Here is a 6,419-nt window from a genome sequence, read left to right on the forward strand (position 1 = left end):
CATTTCACTCTCGGGTCTTAACTTGGGCGCAGAGTTTCGCAAACTTCCTCCCCAGCGCTCCGTTTTGTTAAGCAGACGAAATGGATGAAGGCGAGTGAAGCGCCCGCAGCGCAGTCCGCGGGGCGCTCCACCCGGCGTCGCCTCTTCGCGCGGTTTGGGGATGGCGGCAGAAGCGCGGCCTGCCCTTGAGGCGGGGCTCCGTCTCCCCCCGACTCTTTGGACCCCGACCTCCCTGTGCACCTTCGAGCCGCGGTTCCCACCTTCCTCACCCATCCCTGCAAAGTCGATCTTAAGCAAGCGCGGCGACACACACGCGTGCGCGCGCGCACACACACGCCCTCGCGGCCGGCAGGGGTTGAACTCTGTACTAACCGAGGAAGGGAAGTTTGCTGAACTGCTTTAAAGTGGTTCGTATTGCCCCCTTTTGATCCAGTACAAAAACTACCGCCAAGGAAGAAGTGAGGGAAGTTTTGTTACCTCTCGGGCTTTTCAGTTACCTGACTGCATTTTTTTTTTTTTACTCCCTAGTGTTAAACTTCCCTGGCAAGTTTAAGCTTATTGTAACCTTTTAGCTGGTTTCCAGAAATCTTTTACAGTCGGACTAGAACTTGAACTCTGTCATTTCAGATTTGTCTTGGTTACAGTTTAGTGACTGTTCATGTTAATAAAAGTAATATGATATCTGAATATAATTTATATATAATGTATTGTAGCTACATAGCTATCTATATAAATACTATATAGCACATATTATATAGCACATGCTATAGATTATATACTATATGTAATGTAGTATATCTTGTATACCATATGTTACACAGTGTACTTTCTAGGGTTTATGATGTGCTTCCCAGGAGGCTTAGTGGTAAAGAATCCACCTGCAAATGTAGGAGACCTGGGTTTGATCCCTGGATGGGAAAGATCCCCTGGAGAAGGAAATGGTAACCCACTCCAGGACTCTTGCCTGGAGAATCCCAAGGACAGAGGAGCCTGGTGGGCCACAGCCCATGGGGTCGAAAAGAGTCGGACACGACTGAGCAACTAAACAACAACAAAGGGTTTATGACTTCAGTTTAGTTCAGTCGCTCAGTCGTGTCCGACTCTTTGCGACCCCATGAATCGCAGCACACCAGGCCTCCCTGTACATCACCAACTCCCAAAGTTTACTCACACTCATGTCCATTGAGTCAGTGATGCCATCCAACCATCTCATCCTCTGTCGTCCCCTTCTCCTCCTGCCCTCAATCTTTCCCAGCATCAGGGTCTTTTCAAATGAGTCAGCTCTTCGCATCAGGTGGCCAAAGTACTAGAGTTTCAGCTTTAGCATCAGTCCTTCCAATGAATATTCAGGACTGGTTTCCTTTAGGAAGGACTGGTTGGGTCTCCTTGCTGTCCAAGGGACTCCCAAGAGTCTTCTCCAACACCACAGTTCAAAAGCATCAATTCTTCGGCACTCAGCTTTCTTTATAATCCAACTCTCACATCCATACATGACCACTGGAAAAACCATAGCTTTGACTAGATGGACTTTTGTTGACAAAGTAATGTCTCTGCTTTTTAATATGACTTAGCCAGGCACTAAGCTAAACATTTTGCATAGAATTTCCTATTTCAGCCCAATGACAAAAATTAAATGAATAAAGAAATCTGAAAGTTAGAGAGTTATATAATTTGTCCTGTGACACAGACCTTACCTTAGGCTCCTGTGGGAGTCAGGTCGAGATTTTCTGATTGTAGCCTTTACTATGTACATTCATATACAACATGCTATATTATATCACCTTTTCTTGAACCAGTAATCTCTCAGAATATTGGAAATATTTCTTATATGCAAATATCTCCAAAAAAGAGGTGGTTGGGATCAGTATATGTAGGGCTGTGTGATGTAAATGTTGCTTCATATGCCAGTGGTGGTAAAATAAAACAAATAGCCCCCAAAAGAAGAACCATTTGGTTCTCCACTGTGTGCCTGGCTTCTGGCACAATGCTTGCACGTAGGAAGTGGTCAGGAAATGCTGAATCCTGTTGTTTTGTCACCTATTTCGTTACCCATCCCCCCCTTGTTTTTTCTTTTCTTTCTCTCTCTGCGTGTATGCTTAAGCAGAGAGGAAAAGCATTTCAGATTTGCTAGGGTTTTCACATGAGTTTAGCATCATTTTGCTTTATAAGTGCCAAGTAGATGCTTAGAAGGGCAGGCAATCCTTGATCTCATAATAGCCGCAAAAAAATTTCTATTTCGGGGAAATTGTTTTCTCCTGTCCATTGGAAAAAGTCTGGATTGCAGAGGAAACAGTACTGGTTCTTTGAACTTTGTTGACATCCACACTTACCCATCCTTGATGAGATGCAGCTCAGGGCAACACGAGTCCTTTGCGCCGGTCCCAGCGGCGCGCTCTCCCTTGGCTTGGCCCGGGTGAGTCACCCGGCAGGGATGCTGCTGGGAATCGCTAATGAGAGATCTTGGAGCGCCTCATAAATGCCCACCATCATTACCGAGACAGGCCCGGGCCCTCTGTTTTGTTCTGGGAACTCTTACCGAGTCCTGAACGGATAATTATACTCCAGCCCTCACACCAAGCGACCGCAGATGACAACGTCTGTGTGTATGTGTGTGCGCATGCGTGTGACTTTGTTGTGTGATGAGGGTGAGGCGATGGCTGCGTCCTCTGTGCTGAGAATCACAGAGCTCTCAACTGTATCACACGCTAATACGCAGTTCTGTGCTTCAAAGCTCTGGCTCAACTCCGAGATCTCCTTTCTGATTGTGGAATCTGGAAGGACTGAATTTCCACATCTGTCGAACGGATGGTGTGAGAACCAACCACACAGTAAAGCTCAAGTCTCCTGGAAAGAGCAGTAACAAAAAGGGCCAATCCAGTGGGGCTGCTGGGAGAATGATAGATCTACAGTCTTAGAACGACGCTCAGTAAGCATTACCTACATCACCGTGGTGTGCCTTGCTTTTTGCAGACCTCACACTAGAGAGGCACCATAGATGTCCCAGGCCTTATTCCTAGTGTTCAGCTTAACAGGGTAACTTTGACTCAGGGAGCTATATAATTGAGGAGGACTAGCAGAGAAATGCTGGTGAGTGCAAAACCCCGCTCAGTCACTTAGGAGCCAGATCAACCAGAGACTATTTACTTTTATCTTAGTTAAGGCTCAGGGGTGTGTGTGAGCCGCTCAGTCGTGTCCAATGCTTTGTGACCCCAAGGACTGTAGCCCACCAGCTCCTCCGTCCGTGGGATTCCCCAGGCAATAGTACTGGAGTGGGTAGCCATGCCCTCCTCCAGGGGATCTTCCTGACCCAGGGGTCAAACCCTGGTCTCCCGCACTGTAGATGGTTCTTGGCCGTCTGGCCACGGGGCTCAGATGCCTCATCTCAAAGTGCTCATAATGGAGAGTACCTACCTCGTAAAGAGTTTTTCTGAGGGTGACAAAGCTCCAAAAATCCCCAGCATACAGTAAAGGCTCTGAAATGTTTATTGTTAATATTAAGAATGAACAAGGTTTGGGCTCTCAAATCATGGTCATAATCTCTGTTGCATTGGTCTTGGGTTTTCTGTCAAATAAGGCAGAAAAATGTCGTTGAAATTACAGACATCAGTTTCCTTGTTTTTGTCTCTGCTAGAGCAAATGACACAGTGTTGTTTTTCTTGGCCAGCATCCATTATGCACATAATAGGCAATTGATTATTGATGATTTCCTCATTGTCAAATGAGAAGGATTTGTATCAATACATTCTTTGTTTTCTGAGGAAGAGGCTGATGGTAAATACCAGAGGGTTTTATTTGGGCGTCATATAGGAAGCAGTTCTATATGACAGAAAGAATTGCTTGGCTCACAACAGCTTGGGTTGAAGCCAAGGCTCTACCACTCACTACGTCTGTGGCCTTAGGCAAATTACTTAACCTCTCTGAGCCTAGTTTCCTCATTCATCAAATTGGGGGTTACTATACTTATGTCTCAGGAAAGTTAAGATGAATATTTGAAATACCAGGGGAAGCACCATCAACCAGTGTCTTCACAGACATCCATTTGACTCCTGTATATGCTTGATGATTTCTCAGTAGAATTCAGCCCTGTTGGTAAATTAAAGTTATATTATGAAAAATGTATCTTAAAGCCTCCAAAAATGCAGTTACATGGGGAGAACTTTAGTAAAAGTTCATTAAAAGAGCAGCTCCATTTTTAAGGATATGAAAAACATAGGGTTTGTGTTCAAGTTTATGAGTCATTTTTACTATTATTACAAAGTATACTTTATTGAAGAGCTAATATGTGTCTGCCAGATTTTTTGTGTCTCTCCCCACACCATTTGTAAGGTAAGTATTATTTCCCATTTTGTGTAAGTAAACTTGCTTCTTACAGTGGTTAAGCCAGACGTGAGTTCAGATCTACCTTGCTACATGTTACCGAGGTAGTTCACCTTGTCCTCACCTGCAAAATGGGAATAATAATAGTGGCTCTTATATATTATCATCACATTGTAGTTTTGTCTTGTAACGTGGGTTCCAGCTTGTTTCAGGGAGTCCTTGAGGGCAGGAAGACATCTGTTTTGTTCTCCACTGTATCCTTAGTAGCCGTCAGTTCAGATCAGTTCAGTCGCTCAATCATGTCCGACTCTTTTCGACCCCGTGAACCGCAGCACGCCAGGCCTCCCTGTCCATCACAAACTCCCAGAGTCCACCCAAACCCAAGTCCATCGAGTCGGTGACGCCATCCAACCATCTCATCCTCTGTTGTCCCCTTCTCCTCCTGCCCCCAATCCCTCCCAGCATCAGGGTCTTTTCCAATGAGTCAACTCTTCGCATCAGGTGGCCAAAGTATTGGAGTTTCGGCTTCAACATCAGTCCTTCCAATGAACACCCAGGACTGATCTCCTTTAGGATGGACTGGTTGGATCTCCTTGCAGTCCAAGGGACTCTCAAGAGTCTTCTCCAACACCACAGTTCAAAAGCATCAATTCTTCGCTGCTCAGCTTTCTTTATAGTCCAACTGTCACAACCATACATGACCACTGGAAAAACCATAGCCTTGACTAGACGGACCTTTGTTGGCAATGTAATGTCTCTGCTTTTCAATATGCTGTCTAGGTTGGTCATAACTTTCCTTCCAAGGAGTAAGCGTCTTTTAATTTCATGGCTGCAATCACCATCTACAGTGATTTTGGAGCCCCAAAAATAAAGTCAGCAACCGTTTCCACTGTTTCCCCATCTACTTGCCATGAAGTGATGGGACCAGAGGCCATGATCTTAGTTTTCTGAATGCTGAGTTTTAAGCCATAACTATGCTTGAATCAGTCATGGTGCTCAATAAATAATTGTAAAATAATGTATTGCAAAATAACAGCAAGTAAATGCCTTGTTGTGTTACAGCTGTTCATGTTCAATTTGGTTGATTCTGTGGTCCTGGTGAAACAGTTCCTGTGTTTAATTACAAACCTTATATATAAAGAGATATTTTATTTTATTTTTTCTTTTTTTCAATAATGTTTGAGGAAACTGAGATCTGTATGTAGAAGATGTGTCCTCTTTAGAGCATCTCCAGTTAAAAATGGAGAACAGCAATTAATGAGTTAATATTTTAAACAGAACTTTTTACTTGGTAAATAGTGTTAGCTATTATTATTATGATTTTTCTCTTTCTTTTTTATTTTTTAAATTATGAAAGTATGACAACACTTTTATAGGAGACTTGGAAAAAACAGAACAAAGTTACATATAGTTCTGCTATATATTACAATTATTTTTTAAGTAGATAAATTAAGATTTTTAGTTGGAGTTTAAATATCAAACTCTCAAAAATTAATAGAATAAATATATAGAAAAATAGGATACGGTAGAACTGAAAAGCACTATGAACCAATTCAGCACAATTAAAATGTATACAATTTTCACACAACAGTAGGATACAAATTCTATTCAAGTTCCCATAGACTATAAACTAGGAGACACTGGAACATACCCAGGGTATTATTATTATTATTATTACAATATTACTAAATTTGGAAGGAAGATCTAGATTTATCTGTCTGCTCTAGAGTCAAATTAATCTGGCTAATGAAAAAAAAAACCCACTGATTTTGGAAAATTCCATTAGCACCATGTATGTTTTGTAATTAACTTTTAAAATTACATCATCACATAGCTCCCCGTTCTATGCTATCTTGCATGATATAATTTGGCTAGTTCCATCAGAGTGAAAATCAGGGAAATTCCGTGGCAGGATGATTATTGCTAATTATTTTGGACCCAGAATCCATTCTGTCTCACTCCTGTTTGTCAAGAGCCTGCCTTGACGCATCTCAGTGTGGCTGTTGATTCGGATGAAGGATCATCCTGCTCTGATTGTGTTTGTCAAAGCTTTAACGTGAACCTTCGCATGCGTGCTGCCACTTGACACCCACACCTTAACG

Source organism: Muntiacus reevesi, chromosome 2, assembly GCF_963930625.1.
Source record: "Muntiacus reevesi chromosome 2, mMunRee1.1, whole genome shotgun sequence".
NCBI classification, from domain to species: Eukaryota; Metazoa; Chordata; class Mammalia; order Artiodactyla; family Cervidae; genus Muntiacus; species Muntiacus reevesi.